At 34.8% G+C, this 15,970-nt stretch overlaps 1 protein-coding gene across 5 annotated transcripts in view; it reads left to right on the top strand.

Moving 5' to 3' along the window:
* The window catches only part of HDAC9 (histone deacetylase 9), a 682,621-nt gene that overhangs the window by 271,411 nt on the left and 395,240 nt on the right, over positions 1-15,970 (top strand). The gene's annotated exons all lie outside the window — the stretch shown is intronic.

The raw sequence follows: 15,970 nt of genomic DNA, 5'->3' as shown, positions 1-15,970 counted from the left end.
CTATGGTATATTTCAGATTTTAGATGAGTATACAAAGATACCTCTCAAACACCATGTGAGCTGCCAGTTGAAGGAAGCTCACAGTTGAATGTTAGGTCTCTTTATGATTCCTTTTAATAACATATTTTTAACTTTTTTTTTTCAAAACTTGGATTTTGGATACTGCTGTGATTAAAAAAAAAACAGTAACTTTGTAAGAATCAGTCTGGAACAAGAAGTGACAATGGTGGTTTCAAATCTGATTCTAAGATTTGAAAAGTTGTGCAGTGTCCAAAAGGTATTAGGCTGTTAGGACATAGAAACTTTTTAAAATGTCTGGACCTGAAAACTCAGCAAACTCATTCGATAGGTATTTCTTTTGGCTTAGGGAAACAGTAAAAAAAAAAAAAAGAATACTGAGATGTTAAAGGCACCATGAAGGAGAAAGTTGGGAACTGGGAACTGCTGGGCTGTATTTAACATTCCTTGGAAATAGAGACTGTCTGTTAGTAGCTTTTATGCCCAGCATGTTGCACAGTCATGGACCAAGTGTGACATGTAAGATGCCAAGTGGACATCTGTGTGGATGTTGCAGGGAATTTAATAAACATAGGTTGGTGGGCATGGAATACATGAATCAGGGGAGGATGCACTGTAATGTCAAGGTAACGATATGGTAGTGAGATTCTACCTACTGGTTCACTATATGCTAAGATACAGATATCCTAACTATCCCTTTGTTTATATGTAGTCAGAAACATAGAAGAAAAAAAAAGTTTGGCTTATTTACTCTTTGGCCTGTGAATCTCTAGATTATTATAATTTCTTGATTTTAGTACTTGCAAGTTTACTTCCTCAGATTACACTGAATTTTTTTTTTACTACTACAAATTTCTGTTCTCACTTATATTATGCATATTGACACAACTGTGATCTTCTTCTGTAGGAATATGTAAAGGAGAACAATTTGAATATCTCCTAAATTTTTGGCTGCTTTTCTTCCTGTCCCTTTTTGCCAAGCACTATATGCCCTTGCCTAGTGACTACATAGATGCTGGAAAGAAATATTCTCCTTAGACTCAGTAATTTTATTTTGTTTCAAGTGAAAAAGAATCTTTTTAGTGTAAGAAAATGATAGAAGAATATAAACTTACAGAAACATTCTTGGTGTAGCAGAAAGAAATTGGCTTTTGGAAAGGAATATAAACAGCCCTCTGCATCTCACCCGCACTGACGGACATCTTAAAGATGTTCAGTCTCTTTGATTCACAGTTTTGTCATCTGTCAACTTGGAATAAGAATTGTTACCTCTCAAAGTTGTTCTAAGGATTAAACAGTGTTAGCCTATGGCAAGTACCAGCACTGTGCCCAGTGCCAGAGGAGATCTTGAATAGACTATAGCTTCTCTTTGTCTTTCAACCTGACCCACCCTGGCACCTCCCTTCTCCTTTCTTTTGTTTGACTTAAGCAACTTAGGATGAAGCTGCTACAACTTATTACCATTTTAAAGTAGACAAGATTTTAGTTTTCTTGGTATTTGGTATCGTATGATGGTATTTCTCCCCTTAACAGTGTGAAGCAGGAGTGCGTTAGAAAACATAAACACATCCAGAGAAAGTGCCCGGGCAGGAACACAGCTGGAGAATCACTGTGTCACCAGGGGCCCATTCCAGTTTTCCCCACCCGAGAGTGTTCACAGTGAAGCTTCTGCCCATTTGTGTGTTCCTTGGTCTCGCTCACTTGCTATAGCTAGTCTGGAAGAATTTGAGATCATAGACTCCATGGATTATCATATTCCAAGATACTCAGTAAAGGTCAATTTATATAACAGTTCTAACTTCTGATGGATCTTTTTACAAAGTTGCTCAAATGCAGCCTGACCCTGAATATGAACTCTAGCTTATTTAACTTCCTCAGCAGAGTTTACCATGTATTAGCCTGATCACAACCCTGCTTCCCTTCCCTTGTTCCACTCTATTTTGTGTTGAGCTGATAGTGGCAAACATCGCTTCCCAGGCTTGTTTGCCACCTGTTTCCTTCTTAGGTTCAGCCAGTGAGAAGCAAGGGGTGGAGAGTGAAGGGCAGGTGGAAAAGCTCTAATGTACCTCCCACCCCTTGCCCCGCTCTGTGCCCGCTTCTCCTCAGGAAGCTCTTCCCTCCGTGGCTCCAAATCTGTCCAAATGGCTGCATTTTCTCCATGGTCCCAGGTCAAATCTCAGAGCTCTGGCCTTGTCCCCCATAAGGGTGACACTTTAGCAGTCTTCTAGGTTTCTGGTTCCCTCTTGTCAAACCCAACTTCTGGGCTCTACCATAACATGTCTTCTCTTTGACCCTTTGAGTCAGTAGCACTTGTTAAATCTCAGATTATCATCTTCTTCTGTTTTCTCTTTCATCTATTCCAACTCTTCTCCAAGTAATTCTGCCACATCAATTTTGCTCTATTGAATTAGCTTGCATAGGATCTGTTTTCTTGAATGGGCACTAATACCATGATGATGATGATAGTTCTGCAACTGCTAACAAGGAGCAGTGTTACTGAAAGATCAGAAGACCTAACATTTAAAAGAAATTTAGGAAAAACAGAGAGGCTGGAACCTCATTCATAAACACAGCTTTAACTTGCTAAAATAGACAGGATTTAACTTTCTGATACAGAAAGTTTGATTTCCGGTAAAACAGAAACTATTGTTAAACCATATAAATATATTGACGGGAAACCCACTGGTTCATGTTTTTACCAAATGACAAAATAAAACGACAAGATTTGCTCCTGAGGCTTTTGTCCTATTGATATAAAAGCTGAGAAGACTGTGAGTGGTGTGTGTGTGTGTGTGTGTGTGTGTGTGTGTGTGTGTGTGTGTGTTGGGGTAGGTGGGTATGATTTTATAATAATATGTACTACATGCATCTATAGAATAAATGTGCATGAATGAATGTAGGATGTACATTTACATATACTTCTTATTTTAAAATTATTTTTTTACTTAATTTTTTTTTCCTGAGGACTCCAAGAAGGGTTAAAGAGATAACATAAAGAGATGACAAACAAAAGACAAAGACAACAAAAAAGAGGAATTTTTATTAGTCATTTCAGTATAGTTGCATCTGTTGGATGATGAGATCTTGGGTTTATTGCTTTAATAAATGTATGTAATATGAGAACATGGGTGAAACCCTGACTATATAAAAAAACAACACTTTTGTAACTACACATATGACAGAGAATTCTAGAAAGAATTTATAATTCTCAAAATGCAACAGTAAAAAAAAAAACCTAAGTAGTCCATTTAGAAAATGGGCGAAAGACAAGAGAAAGCATTTCTCTGAGGAAGATATACAAGGAGCAAATTAAGCACATGAAAAGGTGTTAAACATCATTAGCCATTAGAAAAATGAAATTAAAACCACAATGAAATACCAATATACACTTATTAGAACAGCTAAAATTAAAAATAGTAATAATACCAAATGCTGACAAGGATACAGAGAAATTGGATCACTCATACATTGATGATACGAATGTAAAATGATACTGCCACTCTGAAAAAATAACTTGGCCTTTTCCTAAAAATTATGTATGATTTTTACTGTATGACCCAGCAATTGTGCTCCTGGGAATTTATCCTAGAGAAATTAAAGCTCATGTTCACACCATAAAAACTGTACATAATTGATCATTACAGCTTTATTTGTAGCTCAAAAGAGTAAACATCCACAGTGCCCCTCAACATGTGAACAATTAACTGTATGTTGTGTCCATATCACAGAAGACTACAATGAAGATGAATGAACTATTGATACAGGCAACATCTTGGTTTGATCTTAAGGGCATTATGCTGAGTGAAAAAAGCAATCTCCAAAGGTCACACATATTCTGTATGATTCCATTTATGTAACATTGTATTAGGGTTAACTTCCTGGATTTGATATTGTACTATAACTATGTCTAAAATATAACCATTGGGAAAAACTGCGTGAAGGGTACACAGGAGTCTTCTCTGTACTATTTTTGCAATTCTCTGTGACTCTAAAATTATTTCAAAATTAAAAGTTTTTTTTTAAGCTGTACTTTGCACATGCACTATTATTGTTCATTGGAAAAGCGTTAAATGGGGGAGTGTAAGCATTTCACTTACTATCGCCAAAGTCATTTGTCTCTTTCTGTGTAGGATTTTGAGGGTTCTTACTTTTCTCATTTAGGAATATGCCCTCGCTGGTTCTGGCTTTCTGAATCGTGCCTTTGTTTTTTGAAAGGCAATATTTTTTGGCATTAGTTAATTAATTTTATTTTGATCTTTAATTTGGATATGTGGCTCCTTTGAGAAGTCCAGATCATTTCATAGCTTTCTCATTGCTTTTTCACTACTCAGCTGGATTTTTTGTTTTGTTTTGTTTCGTATTGTTTGTTTTTTTCACAGGTTAGAAAAATGAGCAGAGTCAGTGATACTAAGTGGAGTAGGTAGCAAAGCAGAACAGCCTGTTGCCGTATCAACCTATTCTGTTCTGATTGCATTCCATTCCATTCCAGGATTTCCCAACCTATTCTATCCCATTCATTCTATTTCTATATGTATTTATTCAGTATCTGGCATGTGCCAGGTATTATTCTAGGTGGTTTGGCATGTACCAGTGAACAAAGCAGACAAGAAATGTTGCTCTCCTAAAGCTTACATCCGAAAAAGGGGGAGTCAGAAATAAAATATACATAGTATATAAATAAATTTTGTAATACGTTGTAAGTTAGTAGGTGCTGTGGAGAAACAGAAAAAAAAAAAAAAACTAAGCAGGTGGGAGGTATGGGGTAGGAATGGAGGGAAAGTTATAATTTTCAAACAAAATAAGGTGTGAGAAACTGTGTGAGGAGGTAAAGGGTTTAGCCATAAATTGATCTAGGAGTTTTCTGAGAACTAGAAAGAATTTTCTGGGAACTAGAATGGGAGTTGCCTGGAATGTTTAAGGAACATCAGCGAGGCCGTTGTGGCTGGAGCAGAGTCAGTGAGAAGAGATACATTGGAGGTGGAGTCACAGAGGAAAAGAAAAGTCTGATCACATAGGGTTTGTGAGGCTCTTAGTCTTAACAAAATGTCCATCCTGTGTAAGGTTTTCAGCAGAGGATCACATGACCTGAATTAGTTTAGGACCATGGTAATCTCATTGAGAAGGACATTGGTTTATATCATACTGTTAGCAGTGGAGTTATGGAAGTGGTCAAATTATTGACATGCCCCTCCCCTCAAAAATGTTTATTTAAAGAAAGAGACAATAGGATTTCCTGATGAGCTGATGAAGAGAGTGGGAGAGAATGCAAGGAAGGGTACCTATCCTTCCTTCAACTAGAAAGATAGAGTTGCCAACAAATATGGAGAAGACTAGAAATGGGGTGGTTTTGAAGGGAGTATCATGAGTTTCTTTTTAAATGTGGTAACTTTGAGGTATCTCTTAGATAGGTATCTCTTATAGGTATCTCTATACAAGTAGACATTACTTGTCAGCAAGTGGGTATGTGAGCCTAGAGTTCAAGAGTGAGGATGTATATTTTAGAGTTGCCAACACATAGTTATGTTTATGTTGAGACTAAGTGAGTTTACCGAGGAGTCACCATAGATAGAGCAAAGGACCAAGGATTAAACCCTGGGAAACTCCAGAATTAAGAGGCCAAGGGGGAGGAAAGAAACCAGTAAATGGGGCAAAGAAGACACAGCCAGTCCAGTAGAAGGAAACCTAAGAGTACAGTGTCCTCTAAGAACGTGAAAAATGTGTATCAAAAGGCTTCCAAACAGAATCTTAATAAAAAACACAAATGAATTCATTTACAAAATAGACTCACGGACATAGAGTGCAAACTTATGATTATCACTGGGTAAAGGAGGTAGGAAGGAATAAATTGGAAGTTTGAAATTTGCAGATACTAACAACTATATATAAAATAACTAAACAAATTTATGCTGTATAGCACAGGTAACTATATTCAATATCTTGTAGTAACATATAATGAAAAAGAAAGTGAAAACGAATATATGTATGACTGAAACATTATGCTGTACACCAGAAATTGACACAACATTGTAAACTCACTATTCTTCTATAAAAAAATAAGGCTTCCAACCATTAACATCTATTACTATCAGTGCAGGTGGGTGTGATGTGATTCAGTCTTTCTGTACCTCTAGGGGTTTTTTTAGTTCTATTTTTATACTGAGAAACAAGATCATTTTTGTGCAAAATTTAGCATGCTAAATTTTGTTCTTTTGTTGCTTAAGTTTCAAACAGAATCAACATTGGTTTAAATTGCTTTAAGAACTGGGTTTGCTATTAATAGTCTTTCTACAGTGACTCTGTGTTTATTTGACCCAACATTTATAGTAAATGGTGATGTGATGTCTTAACAAGAAGCCCATTACACTTATTTTAGGAGGCTCAATTGAAATGTACTTTTTGTGTAATTATTTGAGGAAAAAGAAATTAAGCTTCTTTAAAGTCATATTTGTTATTGTTTGCATCTTTTATAAATAACACTATTTTTTGTGTTACATTTTGTGCCTGTGCATGTTAAAAGGATTAAGCATTTGACTTAGAATTATCAAAATAATCCTTTGTAATGACTGTGATTTAAAATTATACAGGAATTTATTTCAAACAGTGACTAATAATGGAAGTTTACATTCTTCTTACTGACTTTATCACAATTTTATTCAAGGATATCAAGTATACACTGAGAACATGAAGGCTTATAGGTGAAAATAGACATTATTAGTAATGCAATTTTGCTGTCTAGGAAAACAGCTAGATTTTTAGGTTTCAAAAAATTTTTTTGATCCTGTAGAATATTTTAAAATTAATTTGCATGTATTTTGTGTGTATTTATGTTGCCTTTTGCTTGTATTCTGCTGTGCAGGCTTCAGAGTTGTGCCACCTCCCGGATAGACTATACACGCCCCACAAATTACTGTAACAAAGTTTAAAAAAAATATATATATATATATATATATAAAACCTACAAACCTAATGAACCGGACTGCTGAGAAGAACAGGGCTGAATAAACACAAGCTTCCCTTTTTGCAGTGACGGTTCCAAACTAAGCAGAAGCTGCTGCTTTTTTTCAGGGAAGGAAAAATAATGACCCGGTTTTCTTTATTTTTCTGGTGAGCAATTTAACTGCTACCTCGAGTTGGCGGAATCTCCCACTCCTTTTATTGGAATGTGGCTAGAACTGTAGGTATGGCACTCTTTACCGCTATGTATATTTTCTTTACCACAATATATATTTTGAGCCATATTTACCAGGGTAAGGTATTTAATTTTTCTCTGAGGTGTAGTCTTGAAGCAGTTGTTCGGAGAGAACACTAGAACTGGAGGTAGAAACATTTTCTGGGCGCTTAGCTGTGTGTATGTGTGCTTGTAGAATTATCATCAAGGAGAGATTGTTCTCCCAGATGGCATTGCCTTAATAGAAACTGCTAATATGCACAGGCTTGAAAACCATTTCTAATCCAAATGTACTGGCAGCATATTATTTTCAGAAGTAGTTGAGTTAACTATTTGAACCTTCAATTTTACTATCTTCTACTTCTGAACTAGATTTTTGGAAAGATAATAGCTATCCCAAAAAGTTATTCTTCGAGGAGTGTGTATGTGTGTGTACCTTAGTGTATATTTGTGTTGTGTGTGTATATTTTGGCATTGCCCAAGCCAGCAGGAAGGCTCCAGGGTTGAGGCTGCTTTCATCCTATGTTACACCCTCACAACCTTCCTGTTTTACGATAATTCTGAAACCTAATGCTCTTGCCACTTTTAACTCAGAACTGTGTTTATTTGCCTGTGGCCTGTTTTATTGTAAAATAAAAATCTTAAGACCCCTATGTTTTTAGGGTTTTTTTTCCCAAGAACAGTATGGTTGTCTTAAAGGATAAATGACTGTGTTTTAATGGTATGTAAAGATTCAGTAAAAAATAAATCATGACAATTTTGTTTTAAGAAGAAACTTTTAAAGGTCATACATGCTGCAGACTTCAAAAAGTCCAATAAAACAATTAAGAATAAACTATACTTGTGTGAATGTATCATTTTGTTCTGCACTTTCTGTAATGTGTTAAGTCTTAAGCTTCAGAAGATTATTCCAGGTGATCATTGGTTGAGGATTAGAGCCACAGTTATTTAAAAATAAGTTTTCCCAGAACTTGAATGTCTCTAGGAATCCCCTTCCGCCGCTCCCGTGGCAAGTGATAGACGGAATTACAGCTGATTTGCTTTCTCTGCCAGTATAAACAGTTAGGTGGCTGCCATTGATTTTATTTCACAGACTGGCAGCTTACAGCCTCATCACTTCCTGGTAGTGCCCCTCACAGTGATGCGTGATAAGTAGTGAAGTAAATAATTAGACAGCTGGTGAAATGCTTTGAATATTTTACTTGTTTTTGAAATTTTACTAGTTTTCACTTTACTCTATCAAGAGATACTCACTGTACATTTATTCCATATCTAGCATCCATGTGTTCTAGGTGTGATGAAGTTAACATGCGTGAAATACCACTTTTGTCCTCAGGGAACTTCCAGTCTGGCTCAGTATGTCTGAAGAAGGGAGGGTGGGGCACTGACGGCATTTGAGGAGGAATAGTTCTTTCCTCTGTGGGAATGTTCATCACAAATTCAGCCTCCCTGACCCCTGACAAGTGAATGCCAGTGGTACAATTATTTATTGTGACAATGAAAAATATTCATGTGTTTATCAAATGCTCCCTAGAAAGGCTGTACCTATCCCTCCTGAGAACTGTTGGAGGTTCTCAGCACCATCTACATAGGTAGAACGTGATTACAGAACTCTGTTGTTGAAACTGTGTTTGTTGAAACTATGTTAAAGAAATGATAGATACCATAAAAGTTTAGAAATGACAGGGAAAAAAAAGCTGGGGCAGTTGCACCTATTTATACCAAGTTATATTACAGATTACTATCAAAGCCCATGATGATCCCTTTGCTAGGACTATCCTTTTTTTTTTTTTTTTTTTTTGTCCTTACTTTTTATTTTCCTGCTTCCAAGAAGATTTTAGTAACTTTCTCTTTTCTGAGATGGGGTTGAGTGATTCCTATCTTTGTTCTTACAAATCCTTGAGCACACCTCTATCGCTGTGTTTGTCATTGTATTGACATCATCCGTTATCGATTGGTTATAGCTGCTTAATAGGTTGTATGCTTATTGTGGGCAAGAACTGTGCTGTACATCCTTCCTACCTAGTTACATTCTGTGTATGTAGTACATGTTTAATAAACTGACTTGAACTTGACAGGTAAATGATAGAAGCACATAAAGTTGGGCCAGTTCATTGTTTGTTGGCATCAAAGTAAAATTGTGTTCTGAAGTCTTCTTAGTGTTTATTCCCATTTTAAGAACATTCTCATACCCTGCTGTTGGAAATGTAATTTGGTACAAGGCTTTTGGAAAGTCATTTGGCAGTAGGTATCAAGAGATTTACAAGTTCATGGCATTTGATTTATTAATTCCACTTCTGGGAAACTCTCCTAAGGAAACAATTCTAATTATAGAAAAGGTCTTATGCACAAAAGTCTCCATTTCAGCACTGTTACTAATAGCAAAAAACTGGGAATTCTTCAACAAATCTGGGTAATAAAAATGGGAGCTTGCAATTTTCAGTAAACCAGTTCTAGTGAACAATCTAGGGGGATTATGTGTGAGTATGATCTGGCTTTTAGATGACATGAAATTATCCTGAAAAAGAAAGGTAGAGATTGTTAACCCAGAAAAATAATATACTTACAAAATAATATATTATCTCATTATAGTATACTTACACAGAAATACATATACACCGATACATGTACACATAAAAGATCCAACAGGATATAGTAAGATCTTAACCATTAGTTTATATTTTCTGATTTTTAGTTGTATTTCCTACTTTTCTACAATACCTATTACACAGGTATAATAATAAAAGGACTTTTTTAAAAACAAGAAACTGAAAACAATAGTGCAGACAGCTACATAATGATTAAATTAGTTATTACAGCTCTACATTCTAGATTATTTCATTACATTTAAAGACAGAATTTATGAGAAGTTTCAATAGTATGATAAAATGTATCTATCATAATATTTAGTGAAAAGGGAAGGCAAGAAAATTTTTACATACTTTGGTCTCATTGTGTATATACTCCAAAAGTAGATCTCACAGTTATTGTTTCTAGATGGTAAGAATGGAGGGTTTTTTTTTTTTTTTTGTAGTTTTAATTTATCTATAATGAATATGTAACATTTTTACTTGGAGAAAATATTTATCAAAAATTCTATTAGAAGTGTTCTAGTATGTGTTTTAAAAGTTTTAGTATATTGTCCCAGGAAGTTCAAAAAAGTTTTAAGTTGCAAATCATGAATGTATTTAAATAAAAATAACACTTCATGGTAGAAATATATGTTAGGAGGAAATTTTTTGTAAGGATTGGTTAAGAATCTACAAACTTCTAATAGGCAAAAATGTTTACAAAGATCTGTATACATTTAGCATACAAGATTGGAAGGTTAAATTTTCTAATGACAGCAATATCATATGTGATCAAAAGTTCAAAGCATCTTTACCAGTTAAGTAATATTTACTGAATTTCCAGATGTTCTCTTAGCTTTTTAATTAGGTTCCCTGATTTCTGTCTCATTCCAGTGTTGAAATCAGCAGCCAAATGCCACATATGGAAAAAATGTTCCTCTGGAAATAAATTGAATATTTTAAAAATTTACTGTCACTGTATCTTAATATTTAACTCAATAAAACTTATGTTTCTCAGTGTTTCTCACACATTTTCATGTGTCTGCTAAATTGTTGGTAATGCTACATAATTCAGCAGGAAACTAAATGGTTTCTACTTCATTTAGAATGGTTTTCAGGATAACGTGATAGATTATTCTTTGGAGTAATTAAATAAGTGCATTAACTACCATTTGATTTTTTATTGGTTTAACCACCATTATTTACTTCCTATATGGTAAATTCAGAAAGCTATTAATATTATTATTTGTCCAGAGGGCTTCTGAATATCTTTTAATGAGAAAAATCTACCTCTTAATAGTAGAAAATTAGGGAATCCAGTTGATTTAAGGGGAATGTTTTAATGGATCTCATTAACATTTGAATTTTAAGTTGAGGCAATATTCTGTGCTCAAATTTCCAGCTACTTTCGGAATAGTATGATTATAGTTATTTTTAAACCCAGAAGAAGCTGTTTTGGAGTCCTTGTTAGTTCAACATTCTAGATCTTTTCTCCATGTGATATTGACTTAAAATTTAAAAAGCAGATGTAGGTCAAAGGAGATTCTGCAAACACTTTTCAGTGTTTTATCCTGGGGCTTTGACAGCTTGAAAGCAATGGCAAGATGGTGAATTTTTAAAATATCTAATCTAAATACTCCTGGTAAATTTTAAAGTCACCTTTTTCTGAATTTTCTCTATTACAAGTGGAAATAAAAATACACTTATTATGCTTGTTCTTTATTTCAGCAGTGGTATGTCTTGTCCATAATACACAGAGACAGAAACATAACATTTCATGAAAGGTTGACCTCATGACCAGAGTTTTTTTTAATTGAAGTTTAGTCAGTTACAATGTGTCAGTTTCTGTTGTACAGCATAATGTCCCAGTAATGCATATATATATATATATATATATATATATATATATATATACACACATATATTCTTTTTCATATTATTTTTCAGAGATTGTTAATAGGGATTTCTTCTAGGAGCTGTGGTAGGAGGTAAGACGTGAGAGAGAGGGATTGGAGCCTTCTACTTTATCTCTTGTATTGTTGAAATATTTTGCCAGGAATATACTCTTACTTTTATAGTTTAAAACAAGAAGACAAAAGTTTATTTATTTATACACCAATTATAAGTTTATATTTAGCTTTTGGAATATTATGTACTTAATAAATATTTAATTAAATTTCAGCATTTACTTGTGTCTATTTTTATTTTTACAAGTGTGCCTACCACCTGCTGAACTTGAAAGGGTCTAGCATTAAAAAAATTTTAACAATATATGAGATTTAGAATAAACAAGCACAAACACTTTAGACATTTTGAAAAGCTGCTTAAGGAATATTCTCATATTTGTTGAACTTTGGCCCTTAGATCCAGAAAGTATTTCGTTTCATAATACACCAAAATTACAGAATATAATCTTTGCCATATAAAACTTCATGCAATCAGTCATCTTTTCTGACCTAGTCATTAATAGTTATTCTTCTCCTGTTTTATGTATCTCATTTTCTGAATCCTCAGAAAACACTGTTTCCTACTATTAAAAATAAATAAACATAACAATTTATTCCTAAATATAGTGTATTTCCAATTATTGTTGTTTTTTTTCCACTGGCTATGTTAAGTAAAGAAACTGGAGAGATATAGGGGAAAAGGTGATAAAAATGATGTCCTGAAATTTTGTTTTGCCAAGGTCACCTAAAAGCTATACATGTCAGGGCTCATTTTAAACTGTATTTCAGGAACAATCCCCTAAGTTTACCCACCATACTCTACAGATGTGGAAACTGAGGTTTGTGCCTTCCCTAACATACTAATTCTTGGGTCTAATAATGCCAAGATCATGTGTCCATTCAATCCCTCTTTGGGCTAATTTTTTTCTCACTAATGTTATAACTTTTACTTTAAACACTTGGAATTTGTAGGATGCCAACAGAAAACCAGCTTGAATTTCTTTCCCCTCTGGCCATTCAAACTAGTGCTGGAGGAGAAGTCTGACCCAACACTGGGAATGAGCTATAGGCCGCATGACTTTCCTGGTCATTCTCAGATAATTAAATTTACTTAATGCACTTTAGCCCTAGGTTGCTTCAGTTCAGTAATTATCCGTGTATGGTAATAATCACACTTTATTCAAAGTAAAATTTCTCAACTCAACTTAAATCCGCTGCGTAGATAACCTTGTAGAAAAGGTATGGTTCGCTTTCCTGTCTTCCCCAGCTTTTGGCTTTTGTCTGTCTTCTGCCAGTTTGATAAAACTGTGATGTTGGGGAGCAGTGAGGAGAGGTGAAGAAACAGGAAACAACAGGAAAGTTCTTCTGTGTTGGAATTGCTCGTGAGCTGACATCTCTGCTTTGAACAGATGATTAAAGCTGGCTCTTTCCCTTGTGGGTGCTTATTAGGGTTCACTCACTCAGTTTCCTGAACTAAGTGAAACACTCTCCAGTTGGCCAATTACATGCTGCCTCATACTCTGGAATATTCCTGCTGAAGTCTCCTTGACCAATTAGGTGCCCCTCATGTGCAGATTCTAAGACAGTCACAAGCTAGTCTTGTCACTTTCTCTCCTGGACAAAATCTGGTCTACAAAAGATACCCACACTTAGACCTGCTCATCAGATGTGCCATCTTTCCTCAAGTGGGTTCAGTTACCTTCTTAGCCTTGGCTTTCATCCATTAGATTTCTCAGACTTGAGTCAGAAACCTGTCCACTTTGTCTCCAAAACTTCAGGAAACATAGCAAGCTCCTTAAGTGTGTTCTTTGAAGCCTTTCTCATTAATCTTAAGGTGAGGGACAGACAAGCCCTACATCACTGAGGAGAGGATGGGATGGAGAATCCATACACTGACATTCTCCCTCAAGAAATCTCCATCTCTTTTCTCCAACTCCTTGGCCATTTTTACTGCAGCTCTTTTGTAGCTTTGAGTATTGAGCCAAGGGTCCTCACATTGGATTTAAATTTATACCTTTGCCTTCCTGCATGAGTGATCTAGAATGTGGGAGTGGTTGACATCCATTTTCCTGGGGTCTCAGCCAAAATAGAGACAACTATTTAGTAACAGCTTTGGAAATATAACTTTTCAAAAACTTTTATGTAGTCTATGAGATACTTTTTCATTCAAATGATCACATTCTGAAGTCTGTTTGTTTTGTATTTTCTTGTTAGAAGGAGTAATGCTGGCTGCCATACTTAAATATCAGCTTACATACTAAAGATTGGCAAAGATAATCCAAACTGTACTTTCCTATGTTTATTTTGATTGATTATTCATTCACTTGAATAGATAACACATAAAATGATATGAAATCTAAAATATGCAGAATATGTAATGACAAGTATGTTTTCCTTGTGTTCAAGTATCACAATTACTGTTCCTTACCAAGAGGGAATTATTTTATTTATTAGTTACTTAAAAATTAATTTGCCTAACATTTCCAGAAATCTTAAAGTTCATGTGGATAATTTATTTAAAGAAATTAATGTCCTAATTGTGCTCAGACTGATGTGACTTAGCTTTCCATATATGTTACCCCTCAGCCGAGAAACATTGAGTATGGAACATAACTGCTAAACCTTGGTGTTCCATGTGTAAAATGGAAATCATCATGTTAAAGACCTTACAGAGCTGTAAGAATTAACTGAGCAAAATAGTTTTAAAGGTATTACTACAGTTTTTGTCACAGAATATTAACTCAACAAATACTAAATTTTTGCATCCCAAACTTTCTGTCATGTAATATTAGCTTCCACTTCCTCCCCTCAACACTTGCCACTCTGTCATCCACATCCCTTGTGTGCCTCTGTAACAATAATTTCTTGAAGTTTCCTGCATATATTGAGCTCCAAAAGTTTTTTGTTGATTTTTTTCCTCTGTTTTTATTTTATTTCATTACCCATGCCCACTTGCCTTGAATGAAATAAAAATTGCCCCATCTGGTAACAGCAATACATCCTTGAAAAATACATACAGTTCACAACAGAAATTAAAAAATCCCAATTTGGGAATTCTGGCCTTTGATAGTTATTTAGCACTAGATAAATTATTTTTTAAATTTTTATTTATTTAATTAATTGAAGCATAGTCAATATACAACATTGTGTTAATCTTTGGTATACAGCATAGTGATTCAGTTATACACACATATATTACTTTTTATATTCTTTTTCATTATAGGTTACTGTAAGATATTAAGTATAGTTCCCTGTTCTATACAGTAGGACTTTGTTGTTTATCTATTTTATATATAATAGTTTGTATCTGCAAATCCTAAACTCTCAATTTATCCCTCCCCCTACTCTCCTTTCCCCACCGGTTAATCATAAGTTTGTTTTCTATGTCTGTGAGTCTGTTTCTGTTTTGTAAATAAGTTCATTTGTATCATTTTTTGAAGATTCCACATGTAAGTGATATCATATGGTATTTGTCTTTCTTTTTCTGGCTTACTTCAATTCACTTAGTATGATAATTTCTAGGTCCAACCATGTTGCTGCGAATAGCATTACTTCATTCTTTTTTTATGACTGAGTATACCGCATCTTCTTTCTCTAATCATCTGTAGATGGACATTTAGGTTGCATCCATGTTTTGGCTATTGTAAAGAGTGCTACTATGAATATTCAGTGCATGTATCTTTTCAAATTAGAGTCTCTCCCGGATGTATGCCCAGGAGTGGGATAGCTGGATCATAGGATTAGTCTATTTTTAGTTTTTTAAGGAATCTCCATACTGTTTTCCATAGTAACTGCACCGAATTACATTTCCACCAACAGTGTAGGAGGGTTCCTTTTTCTCCACAGCCTTTCCAGCATTTATCATTTGCGGACTCTTCAATGATGACCATTCTGACCAGTGGGAGGTGACACCTTATTGTAGTTTTGATTTGCATTTCTCTGCTAATTAGCAATAATGAGTATCTTTTCATGTGCCACTTGGCCATCTGTATGTCTTCATTGGAGAAACGTCTGTTTAGGTCTTCTGCCCATTTTTGGATTGAGTTGTTTGTTTTTTTGTTATTGAGTTGTGTGAGCTGTTTTATATTCTGGAAATTAAGCCCTTGTCGGTCGCATCTTTTGCAAATATTTTCTCCCATTCTGTAGTTTGTCTTTTTGTTTTATTTATAGTTTCCTTTGCTGTGCAAAAGCTTAAAAGTTTAATTAGGTCCCATTTGTTCATTTTTGCTTTTCTTTCTGTTGCCTTGGTAGACTCACCTAGGAGAACA

The sequence above is a fragment of the Camelus dromedarius genome, chromosome 7 (assembly GCF_036321535.1).
Source record: "Camelus dromedarius isolate mCamDro1 chromosome 7, mCamDro1.pat, whole genome shotgun sequence".
NCBI classification, from domain to species: domain Eukaryota; kingdom Metazoa; phylum Chordata; class Mammalia; order Artiodactyla; family Camelidae; genus Camelus; species Camelus dromedarius.
This window is presented reverse-complemented; position numbering and strand designations above follow the sequence as displayed.